Below are 18,993 nucleotides of genomic sequence, written 5' to 3' on the forward strand. Positions count from 1 at the left end.
TCAAGCCCTATTAGATCATGTCTTCAATAATCAAACGCTCAGTTAGTACAATAAGCAAGCAATCATGTTTCAAAATATGGAGGACTGCACCACACTTAGAGAAACCTCGATGAACTTCTACATCCTGTAAGAACTGATACCAAATTAGAGACAAATGCAAGCCTGTATTTTCCTAACATAACATGTTTTCATATGAAATATACAGTAAATACAACAATTAATGTTATGATAACATAATACCCTGCATTTGTAATACTGCTTTGCACTTTTCACAGATGACCATCTTTCACGTTGTGGAATTTTTTAAAGAGAATCCCGTGGCTGTGGTGGCCAAGTCATGGCTTGTAAAAACTATCAAGGTAAAAATAATTTTGTTAAAATAAACACACCTGCTGAGGATTCATTGTGCATTGTGCATAACCAACAAGAAGAACAAAGTGATTAGGCCTAACCTGAACTTGCCCCTTGATAGGGACATCTTTGCTATTGGCCTCGCTCAGGGGCATCAAAAAAGGTCAGAAAGGGAATTATCCCTGACAAAGAGAAGTGGGAAAAGCACCAGGTCAAGCTTGTGCCACACTCCACAACCAGTAAGTCATGTATCATTCCAGCCACAGTTGTATGGTATTCACTATATTGACAAACGTATTAGGTCACCTGCCTTGATTCACATATTTTGACCATTCTTACAAAAGCGCATTTGTGAGGTCACACACTGATGTTGGACGAGGAGACTGGCGCTCAGTCTCTGCTCTAATTCACAAATCTTGAATGTTGCATTTCAGATGATTATGACAGGGCCTTGCGTTGGGTCAAGAGGGCGGAGACCCAACAAAATGTACTGAGTGGAGCGGAGGTTCAGAGCCAGAGCAGGCCCCATGTTGTGCCGGTTCGATTTAGAGAGGACCACTCTGATAGCAGCAGTGAGTGAATTGCATAGTTTGATACATACTTGATCACTGAAAGCTAGCACCTCTGGCACATTTCAACTCAGACTTTTCACAGCTAATTATAAATCACAAACAACACCCGTGGGAATATCCATTACCAAACCCACTGTCTCTCGTGCTATATTGCTTAAAGGGACACTTCACCGATTAGCATTAGGCTTTGTATCTTCAGAAAACCAGTCATGTTTTTGAATGGTCTTGCATCAATCCCTCAGTTTGCCTTGAGATGGGATAAAAACAGATTTTAATGAAACCCATGAATAGGACTTCCTGCTTTCAATGATGTAAAATGATGATTTTTACATCATTGAAAGCAGGAAGTCCAACATTGAAATCAGTTTTTATCCCATCTCAAGGCAAACTGAGGGATGTAAATTGGGAGATTTTCCACTTTTGAGAGTCACTATTTTGTTTTGCAGTAACAGACATTGAGGAGGAACCCCAGGCTGGGCCAAGTCACCACCCTGCTACCACCACTCTAACTCCACTGCCCAACTGTCCTCTGTACGAAGCTGGTGAGTAGCCTAGTACTTAGATTAAGGTATGGTAGGCAGATGCCAGCTAACTGCCTCTTACATGTCTTAATGGGTTTCTTTTTAATGTCTCACTCCAGACCAGCGATCGGCATCACATGCCCCCAGTGGTCCATCGTCCACCATTTCAAGTAACCTACTCCAAATTGAAAACAAATTAACTCTATAACCTATTCAGATGCCAGCTAACTGCCTCTTACATGTCTTAATGGGTTTCTTTTTAATGTCTCACTCCAGACCAGCGATCGGCATCACATGCCCCCAGTGGTCCATCGTCCACCATTTCAAGTAACCTACTCCAAATTAAAAACAAATTAACTCTTTAACCTATTCTCTAACACATGGTGTAAAATGTACCTGCTGCTGCGCTTCTGTCTTCTAGGCCCTGACATGGGGAATGACCCTAGGGAGGACATCAAAAAACTTTTAGCAATGATGACCTGTGAGTATGTTAGGCAATCCAAAACACACAGGCCCATATAACAAATACAAAGTCATATAACTCATATCATACTGGTAAACAAAGTATCACTTTCACAACCTATTCAACTTATGTTTTCCTTTTCTTTCTTTTCTTTTTAACAAAAAGCATTCCAGACAAGAGTGCTCACAAAGTTGGAGAGCATGGACGAGGTGCAGCAGGAAGTGAAAAGGCTGGTGCTATCGGCTGTCCCTGGCCGTAATGCAGAGGTGGAGCCATTGCCCAGACCCAGCACCAGCAAAGCTGAGCTTAATGCCCTCTGCGACCGAATCAAAGCAGAGGAGCACTTCCGAAAACAGCTGGTGTGTTACAATTGGCAATATTTAGTGAAGGGTCATTCCACCTCAATTCAACGGATTTTAGAGAAAATTTCTGCTTGTCCATCTCAGATTTGCTTCAAACTTTTACCATCTAAAGATTAGCCAAAATATTAGATTGGTATACCTAATACAGCCAGATAAAAACATAAATATGAATAATGATTGCTACGTATAGATTCCACATATTCATTCGTAAGCCGTATGTGTTGACACTGACTGTGTTTCAAACTCGTGAAATCAGAAGAAAAATTGCAGATTTTTTTCAACCTCCCACATTGGGTGCCCCATTACACAATTTATGAACAAAATGTTTAAGAGGTGTCTATATTGCTTCATTGGTATAGCTTGTCATACCTCTGTAAGGGAGAGATACAATATCATCCAAATTGATTATTTTTCAGTTTTGTGTTACAATACTTCCAACAAATAAGCAATATAGACACCTCGGAATTACTTTTTCCAAAGACAGCTTTAACACTTCTGTAGAGAGACATAACAATTTGTCAAACATTTTGTTTACAAATTGTGTAATGGGGCACCCAATGTGGGAGGTTAAAAAAAATCTGCAATTTTTCTTCTGATTTCACGAGTTTGAAACACAGTCAGTGTCAACACATACGGCTTACGAATGTATATGTGGAATCTATACGTAGCAATCATTATTCACATAACATTTGAAGTCTTTAGCTTGAAAACTTTGAGATAATGACATCTGAACTTTGCTGCAGATTTAGATGAGGGCGCCAATGTGCCAAAAATCAGAAGGGGGGTACCATGTTCAAAACTGTTTTTCTCTGGATGTATTAGGTATACCAATCTAATATTGTGTCTAGGTTAGTTTAAATGGTTACTCTTTAGATGGTAAAAGTTTGAAGCAAATCTGAGATGGTCAAGCAGAAGGCATTTGTTGAATTGAGGTGGAATGACCCTCAGCAGTTCAATGTTCACATCTAACTACTTAAGATGAATGACTTATGGCAAAACCACAATAAAGATGTGTTTTCTCTCACAGATATCCTTCCTGTCCCTAGACGGCTCTAACACCATGGGCAAGACAGTAAGGCGTATTATGAGCCGTCTAGGGACCACAGAGCTGTGGTCAGGCTACAGCATGAGGGGGAGGAACAAAACCTGTTTTGCTGACCTGCCAATCATGCAGGTAGTAGCAAGTAAGTGCAAACATTTTGCCATTACAAATACTACAACTAATCTGATTATAGGTGAATTGACCAAGGCACTCTTCTAAAAGAAGTTTAAAAAGCTTTAATTCATAGGCTTAATTATGAATGATCATTAAAAATGGCAACATGTTTCGGCCTTGGTCATTCATAATTAAGCCTATGAATCAAAGCTTTTTATTTGAAAGAGTGCCTTGGTCAATTCACCTATAATCAGTATATGTTTTTTGTATTAGAGGAACTATGCCACAGCACTCTTAACTCCTTCCACTACAACTAATCTGTCTGTAAACAAACTGATTTAAATTACACAATACGTGACGTTAGTGATCCAAAGTGATAGGGGACTATCCATTATCTATGAGTCAAGTTTTACGTAAAATGTACATACCTGACTTGCAGTTTCTCAGATGTTGTTGCAGAAGAAGCTGGGTAGACAGTCACTGGGGTTGTCAAGTTGGTTTCTGCTTTCGCTTACTAATCAGACTTTATGCTGTGATTCCAGAGGCCTCCATCGCATGTCACCGCCACTGTAAAATTGCAGATGTGGAGAAAGAGGTGGCCGAATTTCTCAAACACGCCCCATTCAAAAAGGGTGGTTCAGGCAAGGTTGGTAAAAGTTAATATCATATTTAATGCACTAGTCAAAACGGGGGCTCTGTTCGAAACGGACGACCGCTGCCTCCCTCCGTCAATAAAGAGCTGTCTCACTATACAAGACATTAGATGAAATGCATATTTTTGAAAATGAGCGTAGCACTCTAGCATTTCAGTTAACACTACGGTATGACGTTAGCAAAAGCCCAACGTTAAACTAAATTAGCTGACGTTAGCTAGCAGGTTAAAGGTATCAATTTGTTTTATTACGGGCGGCAGATACACCAGACCACACGTTAATAGTCAAGGCACTACAGTAGCTGAAGTAGTTAATTTCTCATCTCAAGTGTACAAACCTAAGCAAAATAATGTCACACAAATTACATTTAGTTTCAGCAGCCATTTACCGATGTCACCACCAGCCATCTTTTTATTGACTTTTCATATCGGTTTCAGACGTTGCCGCAAAGGATTGTGGTAGCATGCTTCCCCAGGGAGAAGCATGCTACCATGCTGCCTTCAAAATTTACCGTTATTCGGAAAAATATTAAAAGGCAGCAAAAATAGTTATTTTTTTCGAACCGCAATTAATTTTTGCCTTGCACTCCAGTTAAATATAAATAAGGCAGCAGTTTTCCCCGTTTCGAACAGAGCCCGGAGTACTGAAATTAGGAATAGCAGTAATTACCTCAAATCAGTGGCAGATCCAGCCTATAGTGTTAGCACCTAGCACACTGAACTAGATAGCAAACTTAGGTTTCTAATGCTATCCCAAGCAGCAAACAAACGTGTTGTACACGTTTTTTTCCGGTGCTCAGTTGGTTTCAGACACGTTCAGAATTGGTTCAGAATTCCGTTCATTTTTGGTAAATGTGTAGGTTCCCGATTACGCTTTTAACACGTTCCAGAAGAGTTCATATTAAGTGTCCATGTACGTTTTGGGCACGTTGCAAAAGGGTGTTAAACACAATGGTTGTGAAAAAAACATTTACTGAACGTGCAAATCCGTTCGCTTTTGACACCGCAATGTCATCTGTTCACGCTAGAATCTTTGCTGTTGACTGTCTATTACACGATGTTGTTCCTTGGTAACCATGGGAGAGAAACAAGCAACCGCACGTCTTCATGATAGCAGATTCGACATTAGAATTCAATTATTACGTTGTGTTTACTCACCGTTCCATACGTCTTGAAGTTCAACGACCACCTTCGAATATTATTAATATCTGTCAGCTGGATATTTAAACCGGTTAAGGTATAATACGTTCATGTCTACGGTGTATTTTTTCCCTAACAAACAATTACATCAATGGTCTTATCCGGAGATAACAACATCAACTGAGTAGGTTAGCCTAAGCTAAAATGTCCCAACCACGTTGTTTCAAACTAATAATATAGCCAATAAACTAAGCAACTGAATTACAATGCATGCTGGGAAACAAATCTCAATAGCCTTACGCGAAATGTAATTGAAGTTATCAGATATCAGCTTATATTTTATAGTTGAACTATAGTTAAGTAACGTGTATAAAGTACAATTGTGATAAACATGAATTATTCTGAAAAGTTTTAATATATAGATCGTTTTGTCTAACAAATTATAAGCAAGGTCACTTCTGCTGCTAGGCAACTCTAAACAAATACCTTCGTTTTCAGACGTGTCTGACACGTTTTCCACACGTTTTCCCCCTCGTTAGTATTTGGTGTTAACCAGCACCTTCATTCATTGTTGAAAGTAAGTGTCAGATACGTTCGTTATAAAACGTTGTGATTTACACCCATTTTGAACGTGCAATTTACGTTGTTTTTTAGTTTGTAATAGTTGGTGTAAATTGAAACCGACATTGCATCTTCTGTTGGCGTTGGAATCGGTGCTAGATGCGTTGGGTTTTGCACGTGTCTTTTGGCACCAGATTACAACGTGCAATGGACGTTTTTAATAGGGTTATTTGTACTGGTGCCATCAAGCACGTTTAAATAACGCACTATGCACGTCTGTTTTATTTGAAACCAAAATACAACCTAAATAAAACGTTTGTTTTGGTTCAAATAACGTGTTTTGCTGCTTGGGATAGCTACGGCATGACTCGTAGTCATACAACATATCACCTCGAGTTTTTTTAAAAAAAACAACAAAAAAGCCCGGAAAAACATCTAATAGAAGGCAGACACAAGAATGTGTATATTTTAAAGAACTATCCCATGTTCAAGAACTACAGTATACTATAGCGTGGTTCTTATCAAACGTACATTAGCAGCTAGCAGTCATTTCGAACACTTGCAATTGAAGGATAGTTTAACATGATACTTTCATCTGAGATGAGATGATGATCATAATTTCTTACCGTTTCGGTCCGTTGAATTCAACTTGCAAGATGAGAAAAACTGTTCGGACGGCCACACATTTGTTATAACAGGAGTTGTCCCTCGAAGGTTTTCATAAAGCCTCTCAGACTTACGCTTACAGAAAAATTACGACCTTCTTCTTCTTCATCTTCTCTCTATGGCGGGAAAATGACGACCTCTCTAGATGCTCCGTAGTTACGGTTGACGTCATTAATCATGCACAAACGACCACTTTGATTGGCTGATGATTATAACGCGGGAATGATGGCAAAAAAAATCCTTGCGAAAACCTTACGGCCACGATGAATACAGTTAAGGATGGAAGATTGAACCCCCTATGATGATGAGTAGCCTGACAGTCATGCGTGCGCCACTATGGAAGACGATCAATAGCAGTCTATAAGCACGAATAGTAGTCATGGGCTCATAAATAGCATAATGAAATACACTTTGAAGCAGTATTTTTGCAACATGTCTTAAATGAATCTGTATGCAAATATTGACAAAAAGGAAAAAATACAATGAGACGGTACATTAGTTTAGTACATTAGTTTAGGCTATATGTCCTCATACGCAAAACATCGCAATGTTTAAATACCAAAAATAAAACGGCTAAGGATTGTTTATGAATAGATGCGTTAAGCTGCCCAACCTACTTTAATGGTTAAATGCTTCGTGAATTACTTAGTAAAACAATTGAGGAAAGCAAAGTTATAGGCTACGAGTGCACGCCCATGTCTAGGAGTTTCTCGTAAATTCGCCAGTTATACAATTCTTTGTGAATACGGACCAGATCAATAGCCTAACAACTATTTGTGGAAACTTCTGTGTTGGTGATGTTTTTTTTTTTTTTTTTTTTATCGTTTCAGAGAACAGGCCAAGCAGTCCAAGACCTCGAGGAGCTTGGATCCTTTCGAAGCAGAAGCCCGAGCCCGACATCAAGCCCGACACCATCTCACAGCTCACAAATATTGATGCTATTTTAAATAAATTAATATATCTTTATTTACAATTATTCATTGGTTATGTCTGTTCTATCTAAGTTAGAATAACTGGCCACATAAATGCTATTAGCCTATAAAGCATAGGCCTAGGCCAAAATAAAATGTAAAGCCCCTGCAGGGAGCTGAGCACGCACGTTTAGTTTAATTTAAGTGTCAAACTCAACGTGCAGTACACGTAATAAAAAGCTAATGTGCACGTTAATTGAACGTGTTTTTCACAACCATTGTGTTTAACACCCTTTTTCAACGTGCCCAAAACGTGCATGGACACTTAATAAATTATGAACTATTCTGGAACGTGTTAAAAGCGTAATCGGGAACCTACACATTTACCAAAAATGAACGCAATTCTAAACCAATTCTGAACATGTCTGAAACCAACTGAGCACCGGAAAAAAACGTGTACAACACGTCTGTTTGCTGCTTGGGGTTGATTCTACAACATTTTGCACCCTCTATTATCATTGAACCAACGTTGAAAGTGTAACTACAAATCAATGGAATTTCAATGCTTTTTCAATGAAAATTAATATTGAAACAACGTTGAAATTACAGCCCAACTAAAGATCAACGTGATTTCTATGAAGGTATAATTGGGGCAAAAGTCACGAGCACATTTAACTGCCCCAGATAGCAAAACCACTCTGGCGTGGACCTGGCCCACACCTATCATGCGGTCCGCCCCGGATCCGTCTCACGGACACGGTCCAGCGTCCAAACGCACAGCGGGCCGATAGTGGTCAGGATTCGTTTTATGGCTCTGCACCGGAGATGGGTCGGCGCTGGCCCATTCCCGTACCAAAACAGTAAAACTACACTGGGGTGGATCTGGCCCACACTTACCGTTCCATCCGCATCTGATCCGTTTAACGGACACGGTCCAGCGCCCAAACGCACATCGGCAACGAAGTGGTCAGGATCCGTTGCACGGCTCTGAACTGGAACTGGAACAGCGCTGGCCCAGTCCCGTATAGATGCGGCATGGAACCGCGTACCGGATCGATGCCAGCTATGCCTTATTTTCGGCATTTATAGTTAGGCTACATGATGTTTAGTCTATGATGTGTTTGGGCTACCTTATATTTAATTACCCTACAGTCAGAAGCAACAATCATAGGCCTACATCCGCATAAAGTAGCCTACACATTTAACAATCTAACATTCTCGCTTGGTGTCTTTAAAACAAGGCTAAGAAAATTACCCAGCGACTAACATAGTCCAATACCCCAATGACCCTAATCAGAATCGAAGAAAATGTTTCTTTTTTTTCCAAAAAAACTTTATTCAAAACATGATGATCATCAATGAATCTAGCTTGCTCCTTCACACTGGCGTTTGCGACGTCCCCCCTTCTCGGTCATGCGCCAGCACATTGGTGAATGTCGGTATCCGTTGCCTGGGCTGTCACTGGACACTTGCGTACCGCTCCTATGGAAAAAGAAAATACGTTATATTAGTGTGCTACTAAATTATATGGGCAGGCTCGCACTGGTGCACCTGCCGCTGCTCGGGTGGAAGGAGTTTTCATTGTAGACAATGCATGCAACTTTACCAAACTGTAGCCGTTTTCAGACAGACGTGTATTTCCACAATGTCCACGGTGTGTACGGTAGGGTTGTCTTTGCTGTGATGTCTGAATTCATATATCCGTATACTATCTACTTTCCTGTAGCTGACCTGGTAATTTCGCCGTAATGTTGCCGCCACAACTGTCCTGTGAATCCAGTCACGGAAACATTCAAAGGCTAGTGAAAACGACACTCTTCCGCGGTCAGGCATTAACGGCGCGGCCGCATTTGACAGAACTTCTAAAGAAGACGTGAACAACAGGTGGCCGTATACATTCCGCATATCATGTCTGAATGGCCCGATTTCTCTCGCTCTCTCTCTCTCTCGTGCAAACTCAATGGACACCCGCCCCTCGACAAGCACATGCAATCCAAATAAAACATTCACAATCGTGAAAACAATGATGCATAGAAGACGACTAGCTGAATTAGCCTATTATAAAATCCGGTTAGCAAGCGGCGCACATTTGATTAAAACAATTAAATGACAAGCTAGCCAACTATGTTACTTTGTTTACAATATTTTGAGGCTTCAATCAGACAGCTGAATTAAAGAGGTGGAGTTGTAATGTGAATATAATCTGCATGAAGTGTGCGGTCATGAATATCAGACATTTCAGCATGTAGAATAAAGAATTGTATATACATATAGGCTATATATATATTATGTTGAATGTATCTCAATTCATCCTTACCTAGAGACAGCAGTTGCAGAGGCCTGTAGTTATTTCTCTTCTGAAATAAAAAAAAAATATGTGCATTCCATTAGCTTTTGAGGCATAAGGTGGATTTTTATTACAGCAGACAAAGGGATTCATGTATGTTGACATGTACCTTCAATTCATCCTGAACTGGTAAGACCACTTACAAAGGCATATCATATGGTTATTTGTATTATTAATGTGTGGACCAAAAGTCAAATCGATCAAATGTAAAACTGTATAGCTTACTTTGTGTGGGTGGCAGGACAGGATGAGCTAGGGTAGACCCCCAAACCAGACTGGAGCCACTTGTGACTTGTGACAATGACCTGTAACACAGATACATGAATATGCATTACTTTCATCATCAGAAAGAAATTGCCAAATAATTATCAATACCAATATTACACCCCATTAGAAAATAGCATTATTTTGGGATCCAGAGAATATTTTCATTTTTGCTTCCCTTCCCATATATTCTAAACATTGAAAACAGTCTGGTCTATGACAAGGCAAAGCGAATATATGCATCAAGTCAACTACTGCCTCTTCTATATTGCCCCTTTTCAGTCAAATCTTAATCCAAGAAACTTTCAACATCATTAAATGAACTTGTAGACGGCAGTATTTCTGCATAAAACTAATGGCTTCGGGATTTGTGCCCTTACACTTTATAAAAGTTAGGGAGGAATCTCTACTATTCAGTCTAAAAAGTCACTTGGAAACAAGACTTTTTAGATTGAATAGTAGGCCAGTTAGCGGGTTTCTCACCAACGTGTACAAAATATAAGGGCACGAATCCCGAAGCTTTGATCCTTACCTGGAAACAGCAGTTACAGAGGCCTGTAGTTATTTCTCTTCTGAAATAATAATAATAAAAAATGTACATTTCATTAGAGAGCTTTTGAGGTATAAGGTGGGTTTTTATTTCAGCAGACAAAGGCAGTCATGTATTTTGACATGTGCCTTCAATTCATCCTGAACTGGTAACACCACTTACAAAGGCATATGGTTATTTGTGTTATTAATGTGTGGACCGAAAGTCAAATAGATCAAATGTAAAACTGTATAGCTTACTTTACTTGGGTGGCAGGACGATGAGCAAGGGTAGACCCCCAAACCAGACTGGAGCCACTTGTGAATGACCTGTAATACAGATACATAAATATGCATTACTTTCATCATCAGAAAGAAATAGCCAAATATTTATCAATACCAATATTAGACCCCATTCTAAACATTGAAAACAGTCTGGTCTGTGACAAGGCAAAGCAAGGATATACATCAAGTCAACTAACTGCCTCTTCTATAATGTCCCTTTTCAGTCAAATCTTACTCCAAGAAACTTTCAACATCATTAAATGAACTTGTAGACGGCAGTATTTCTGCATTAAACAAATGGCTTCGGAATTTGTGCCCTTACTTAGTAAAAGTTAGGGAGGAATCTCTACTATTTAGATTGAATAGTAGGCCAGTTAGTTGGTTTCTCACTAATGTACACAAAATATAAGGGCACGAATCCCGAAGCTGTTTTGTTCCTGCCTTCTAAAAGTGTCAACAATGTCTGAGCATGAGGGTGACAGGGCACATAGCTTCTGCCTAATTAGTTTACGTTTTGGAACCAGCCGCTAACGTCGTTCATAATTTAAAATCAGCATTTCAAATCAGGACAGGGAAACAATGTGAAATCAGCCTCCCTCCCAGAAGGAAATGAGGTTTAAACACACACGAAATAGCCTAAGTTTTCTCTCGGGAGAAAAGACTCCCGAGTCCAACATCTAAGCTTTTATAATGTTAACAAAAAACTATTATGTTTGTGTAACAACTTTAAGTTATCGTTGGCCAACAAGCTAGCCTGCTAATGCTAGCTCACGCAAGGCAACTTTTGTTGTTCACGGGCAAACACATAAGGTTACCGTCAAATCAAGTTGCGCTCATTTTAAATTCAGTATTGAGTTAATTATACATTTTTTTAAAAGTTCATAAAGTTGGACAGGACTAAGTGAGCTAAATTAGCTTGCGCAAGCTACACGTTAGCAGCTAGCTGGTATGTAAATCTGAGCTACCATCAGCCGGCCATTATAGCACATTTTCGGATTACATCAGCAAACAAAGCTAGATAAGTAGGTAACTTGTGTTATGGAAGTACGTTTTCACTGGATAGACTAGGTAATTGCATAAATAAAGCATATAGGAGCATACTTACAGTGAGCCTTCAGACGCCACCGTTTTGTCTCACACTCAGCAGCACTCCATCAGCGAGAAAACTGATGAAATAAACCGTTAGGGCGCGTTCGGTGTATGCATCCGTACAGGGTCCGTCGCGGACCCGGTGAATGAAGGCGCGCTGGCGAGGCGGATCGGGTCCGGTGCCCGTAGCCAAAACGGAGGTAGACTGTCAGGCGGATGTGGCCTTATATGGACCTTATATGCTGTATATATTTTTAAGGATGTATTCTATTTGTAAAGCAGTTGTCTAGTTGTCAATAGTCCAGGTAGGCGTGCGATCAGCAAGCAGGTGGCCTTTTCATGGAAAATTGCTGCCCAAACAAACCAACAACAACAACAATAACAACAACAACAATACAAACTTTACTTGCACCCCCCAAAAATGTTAGCTGGATATGATTTTGAAATCATATCTAGGGTGATTTTTTACCAGATTATCTGGAAATAAACGAGGATCAGTTAAACATTTTGTTTGTAAGCTATTTGGCTGTGATTGGCCTCGTTGAATAGTTTGAAGGTGGTCTAGGTCCGTATTACAGATGTGGGCCACATCAGTGAACTGTCTTTGAGGAAGCTTTGGTTCCGATGTGGTAAGTGGATCTGGGCCAGATCTGCTGATCGTAAGAAAAACAGCACTGCAGTTAAAGCTGAAAAGTCTAACCGGCCCAGATCTGGTCCTTAGCCAGAAACCGTGTGTAAGCTACGTCCGGATCTAGACGCTTTGATGCGGGTCCGGCCCAAAGGGGTTTGCTATCTGGGGCAGATTTCGCATTCGCACACTAAAGTCACAAATGTGTAACCGTACATTTGTAGTTGTACATATTTTTTTCATACCTTGTTAACACAAAATAGGGCTACGGGTTCACGAATCCGTTTTACAAGTTCACAAAACCGTTTTACAGATACACAAATTCTCACCTGTGCATCACAAGTTCCTGGCCTCATCCCCTCGAGACTTTTGCCCCACTTACACTGCAACGATTGGGGCAAAACACATTCGCACATCCGTGTTTCATAGTCTGAGAACATGCACAACATTCGTGCATTTGTAAACCCAAATGTGAACTAATGCAACAGAAGTTGTGCATCTGTGAAATATTTTCTCATTAATAAAAGTCTTGCACGACTACAAGTGAATTGATACAAGTGCTTGAGTCTACATCTGCGAGTTTCCGTCGCTGTTTTCCGGGGACGAATACTTTTGCACAAATTATTCCACCTAGCGATGTGCAAAACCGATTTGTACTCGTGCACACAGAGAGCATCGATCGAAAACAAAACAAGGCGGCCGGATCTGGATCTGGATCGCGCCCACACATCCCTGCTCATAAGTAGCCTAACCTCCGCTTGTTTCCTCATCAAGGACGCACAATTTGTAGATTTTCTTTTCACAGAGTGAGAAAACATATTTCGGAGTGATTATTTGCACCCGGGTGTAGCCTAAATAGTGATATGGAGGCATTTTATTATTTGCACCCAAACCTGTAGCCTAATGCGTGCAGAAACAGATGGGATGGCCTACCTAAATCTAACAAGTTAGGATTTTAAAAACAATCTTTTTGATGGAAACGTGGTGCTAAATTCCCATGAACTTGTTCAGTGAACGGGTAAAACCGTCCGTTTGTAAGCAAAATCAAGAATTACGAGTTTGTTTACCGTCACCTATAGCAACCAGAAGATAGACAAATATTAGTAGTCCATGAGGTTATCACTATAAATCGTGTAGGGTAGCGGGTAAATGCAGATATCGGGACTTTGAGATTGGCAGTTCGAATCCCATCAAAAGTTTTCCCACTTCTTTTTTTTTTTTTTGCATGCCAAAATAAAATATTGTGAAAGTATGTGCGAACGACTCTTTTCTTTGATGACGTTACCTCGCGGCAAATAAGAGTTTGTGCTTAATGAACCTGTCAAAATGGTCTAGTTTTATTTTAGTTATAGAAAGCTACGTTGTGAGTAGAACGCTTCTAGTCAACTCCTCTACAGAAAACAACTCTTTCAACTATTTAGGCATGCAAAAAAAAAAAGAAGTGGGAAAACTTTGGATAGGATTTGAATTGCCAATCTCATAGTACCGGTGTATGCATTTACCCGCTACCCTAGCCTACACGAATTCGAGTACAGTCTATGGCTGCATCCGAATAGTCAGTACATACTAGCTTCGTTTAGAACGTACTACTCAACCGTCAATTTAGTACGTTATTTATGTATGCGAGCGAGTAGTAGGCATACAATTCGGACGTACTGGGCAGCCATTTTGCCTGTCCTTTGACCCCGGATGTTTACATGTGACGCGAACACAATGACCGACGCATGCCGCGAAATTTTAAAGCCACCTCGGAGAATTGACCTCAGAGCCGTTTATTCGTCTTATTTCTCTTTAAACCGCTGAACGTATTTACGAGAATGACCTCCGAGCCGTTTATTCATTAAGTTTTGCTTGACACAACTGAACGTATTTACGAGAATTTACCTTAGAGCAGGGGCCGTCGTCTCCCGGTAAAAATCTCAAGTTCACGTTGACATATGAAGCCAGTTTAGTCAGCTGGGAGATTTACGGTGAAATACTGCGGGTGGACGGCTAGAAAGGGTAAAATACAGGACTCCCCCGGCCAAAAATGGAGACGGGTCGTGTCAAGCTAAACAAGATGAATGAACTGCTCTAAGGTAAATTCTCGTTCTAAACGAAGCTAGTATGTACTGACTATTCGGATGCAGCCATAGACTGTACTCGAATTCGTGTAGGCTAGGGTAGCGGGTAAATGCATACACCGGTACTATGAGATTGGCAATTCAAATCCTATCCAAAGTTTTCCCACTTCTTTTTTTTTTTGCATGCCTAAATAGTTGAAAGAGTTGTTTTCTGTAGAGGAGTTGACTAGAAGCGTTCTACTCACAACGTAGCTTTCTATAACTAAAATAAAACTAGACCATTTTGACAGGTTCATTAAGCACAAACTCTTATTTGCCGCGAGGTAACGTCATCAAAGAAAAGAGTCGTTCGCACATACTTTCACAATATTTTATTTTGGCATGCAAAAAAAAAAAAAAGAAGTGGGAAAACTTTTGATGGGATTCGAACTGCCAATCTCAAAGTCCCGATATCTGCATTTACCCGCTACCCTACACGATTTATAGTGATAACCTCATGGACTACTAATATTTGTCTATCTTCTGGTTGCTAGGTGATGGTAAACAAACTCGTAATTCTTGATTTTGCTTACAAACGGACGGTTTTACCCGTTCACTGAACAAGTTCATGGGAATTTAGCACCACGTTTCCATCAAAAAGATTGTTTTTAAAATCCTAACTTGTTAGATTTAGGTAGGCCATCCCATCTGTTTCTGCACGCATTAGGCTACAGGTTTGGGTGCAAATAATAAAATGCCTCCATATCACTATTTAGGCTACACCCGGGTGCAAATAATCACTCCGAAATATGTTTTCTCACTCTGTGAAAAGAAAATCTACAAATTGTGCGTCCTTGATGAGGAAACAAGCGGAGGTTAGGCTACTTATGAGCAGGGATGTGTGGGCGCGATCCAGATCCAGATCCGGCCGCCTTGTTTTGTTTTCGATCGATGCTCTCTGTGTGCACGAGTACAAATCGGTTTTGCACATTGCTAGGTGGAATAATTGGTGCAAAAGTATTCGTCCCCGGAAAACAGCGACGGAAACTCGCAGATGTAGACTCAAGCACTTGTATCAATTCACTTGTAGTCGTGCAAGACTTTTATTAATGAGAAAATATTTCACAGATGCACAACTTCTGTTGCATTAGTTCACATTTGGGTTTACAAATGCACGAATGTTGTGCATGTTCTCAGACTATGAAACACGGATGTGCGAATGTGTTTTGCCCCAATCGTTGCAGTGTAAGTGGGGCAAAAGTCTCGAGGGGATGAGGCCAGGAACTTGTGATGCACAGGTGAGAATTTGTGTATCTGTAAAACGGTTTTGTGAACTTGTAAAACGGATTCGTGAACCCGTAGCCCTATTTTGTGTTAACAAGGTATGACATTTTTTTTTACAACTACAAATGTACGGTTACACATTTGTGACTTTAGTGTGCGAATGCGAAATCTGCAGTTAAATGTGCTCGTGACTTTTGCCCCAATTATACCTTCATAGATTTCAATGGTATTTCAATTGATATTAAACCACAGTAAACCAGTATTAAGCAGGCAAAATATTGGTAAATTCATATCCTGCTTTATCTACAGCCAGGATAAATTAGGCTAGCCAGAAGCTTAGGCTAGGCTATGTCTGGTTTAGGCTACACAAGCTTGCACAAATAACCATGGACAACATCTTATCAGTTTGAAAAGCAAGTGCATTTATTCATCCACTCTTAATTCAGGAATCCACGTGTGCTGTGCTTCACTGCCATCCATTCCGTATAGCATCCCTCCATACACCTCCCGGTTGCAGTCATCGTCCACCATCCAGCTGCAGTGAGACGGCAGAAATAGAAGAAAAAAGTGACAAGTGTTAGATAAATGTGTTCAACTGAAACTGATGGCTACCCAGATAGCAAACCCCTTTGGGCCGGACCCGCATAAAAGCCTCTAGATCCGGACGTAGCTTACACACGGTTTCTGGCTATGGACCAGATCTGGGCCGGTTAGACTTTTCAGCTTTAACTGCAGTGCTGTTTTTCTTACGATCAGCAGATCTGGCCCAGATCCACTTACCACATCGGAACCAAACCTTCCTCAAAGACAGTTCACTGATGTGGCCCACATCTGTAATACGGACCTAGACCACCTTCAAACTATTCAACGAGGCCAATCACAGCCAAATAGCTTACAAACAAAACTTATAACTGATCCTCGTTTATTTCCAGATAATCTGGTAAAAAATCACCCTAGATATTCAAAATCATATCCAGCTAACATTTTTTGGGGGTGCAAGTAAAGTTTTTATTGTTGTTGTTGTTATTGGTTTGTTTGGGCAGCAATTTTCCATGAAAGGGCCACCTGCTTGCTGATCGCACGCCTACCTGGACTATTGACAACTAGACAACTGCTTTACAAATAGAATACATCCTTAAAAATATATACAGCATTTAATGTCCATATAAGGCCACATCCGCCTGACAGTCTACCTCCGTTTTGGCTACGGGCACCGGACCCGATCCGCCTCGCCAGCGCGCCTTCATTCACCGGGTCCGCGACGGACCCTGTACGGATGCATACACCGAACGCGCCCTAACGGTTTATTTCATCAGTTTTCTCGCTGATGGAGTGCTGCCGAGTGTGAGACAAAACGGTGGCGTCTGAAGGCTCACTGTAAGTATGCTCCTATATGCTTTATTTATGCAATTACCTAGTCTATCCAGTGAAAGCGTACTTCCATAACACAAGTTACCTACTTATCTAGCTTTGTTTGCTGATGTAATCCGAAAACGTGCTATAATGGCAGGCTGATGGTAGCTCACATTTACATACCAGCTAGCTGCTAACGTGTAGCTTGCGCAAGCTAATTTAGCTCACTTAGTCCTGTCCAACTATGAACTTTTAAAAAAAATTATAATTAACTCAATACTGAATTTAAAATGAGCGCAACTTGATTTGACGGTAACCTTACCCAGAGGAAAGAAATTCTTAGAATGAGATCTCTTTTGTTTCTCATTTGTTTCTCCTAGACAATAATGAGATCACAGTGATACAAAAATGAGATTATTGCCTTTGTCTCACGCTTCTCAGGTTTGTCTCGGGAGCCAAAGAGTTATGTTATCTCAGTGTAGACTCCCTTTGATATATAAATGAGATCTCAATTAGGTCTCAAATAATGCTCAGTTTTGTCCATGTTGTATGTCTCATATTTTACTCAGGCTGAGTCACCAGAGAGCTCTCCTTGTAAACTCAAGAAATTCTCATTTAAGTCTCTTTGGTAAATCTCGTGTTAGGCTCAGTGTAGACTCCCTTTAATCTACTAATGAGATCTCAGCTATGTTTTAAATAATGCTCAGTTTTGTCTCATTTATATGTCTCATTCTTTACTCAGGCTGAGGCACCAGAGAGGTCTCTTTGTAAACTCAAGCAATTCTCATTTAGATCTATTTGGTAAATCTCAGATTTGGCTCAGTCAGTTCCATAAAAGATTCCTCAACACATTTCTTACCAAAAGATTTTTTTACCAGTGTTATTATACACTCTGTACATGTGTGTGTGTAGCTGTGCTGTGTGTGTCTATCCACGTGTGTGTGTTCGTGTGTAACTGTGCTGTGTGTGTCTGTCGACATAAGTGTGTGTGTGTTTGTGTGCACTTTAAACATGTATTAAGCTACACAGTCCTAGATAGGCTAAATTAGCCAGAATAGATTGTCATGTTAATTAAAGGAGAAATTATCAATAACTGAAATCAAACTAAAAAATAAAATTGTTAGATTAATCTTCTTTTTTTTTTTTTTTAAATCATTATTTTGTCCAGCCCTCTCATGCTCATCCAAACCTATTTGTTTCAAATTAGAAATTAGTCTCTATGGCCCCGGCAGTGGCGCAACTGGCTGGGGCACCTGCACCGTACGCTGGCGATCCGGGTTCGATTCCGGCCCCGTGGTCCTTTCCAGATCCCACCCCGATTCTCTCTCCCACTCACTTCCTGTCATTCTCTCTACTGTCCTGTCCAAATAAAGGCATAAAAAGCCCAAAAAATAATCTTAAAAAAAAAAAAAAAAGAAATTAGTCTCTATAAACACAATACCCAAATAGAGACAGGCACACAACTGCAAGCCACACACACACACACACAGCACAGCTCAGGGCCAGAGTGGGACACTTAATTTTACTGTGAAATTTCAAGTTTTAGCGGCCCTTGAGGGGCGTGGGTCATTCAAGTACACGACATCACATGCCTACTACTAAACTGCTCACAAAAAGTAAGGAAACTTGACTTTGGCCCATTATATCTCCCTTTTAGTAATACCAACCAGTAAAGTGTTTCATATCATTTTTATCGTTGATTTGTCACCTTTACAATGAGGTATAGCTTGTAAGCATAGGGCAATCATGGAATGAGCAACACAAGCAAACGTGTAAGTAGTGCCAACGAAAAATGCAAGCAGAATGTAGCCAGGTTGG

At 40.4% G+C, this 18,993-nt stretch overlaps 1 long non-coding RNA gene across 1 annotated transcript; it reads right to left on the reverse strand.

Moving 5' to 3' along the window:
- Positions 1-8,700: 8,700 nt before the first annotated feature.
- On the reverse strand, positions 8,701-10,781 carry LOC134080292 (uncharacterized). The gene is made up of 5 exons (XR_009939184.1): positions 10,756-10,781; positions 10,499-10,538; positions 9,928-10,007; positions 9,673-9,712; positions 8,701-8,837 (listed from the first exon to the last, which is right to left on the reverse strand). It is a non-coding gene; the product is annotated as an uncharacterized LOC134080292 (long non-coding RNA).
- Positions 10,782-18,993: the final 8,212 nt, after the last annotated feature.

This window comes from Sardina pilchardus, chromosome 1 (genome assembly GCF_963854185.1).
Source record: "Sardina pilchardus chromosome 1, fSarPil1.1, whole genome shotgun sequence".
NCBI lineage: Eukaryota > Metazoa > Chordata > Actinopteri > Clupeiformes > Clupeidae > Sardina > Sardina pilchardus.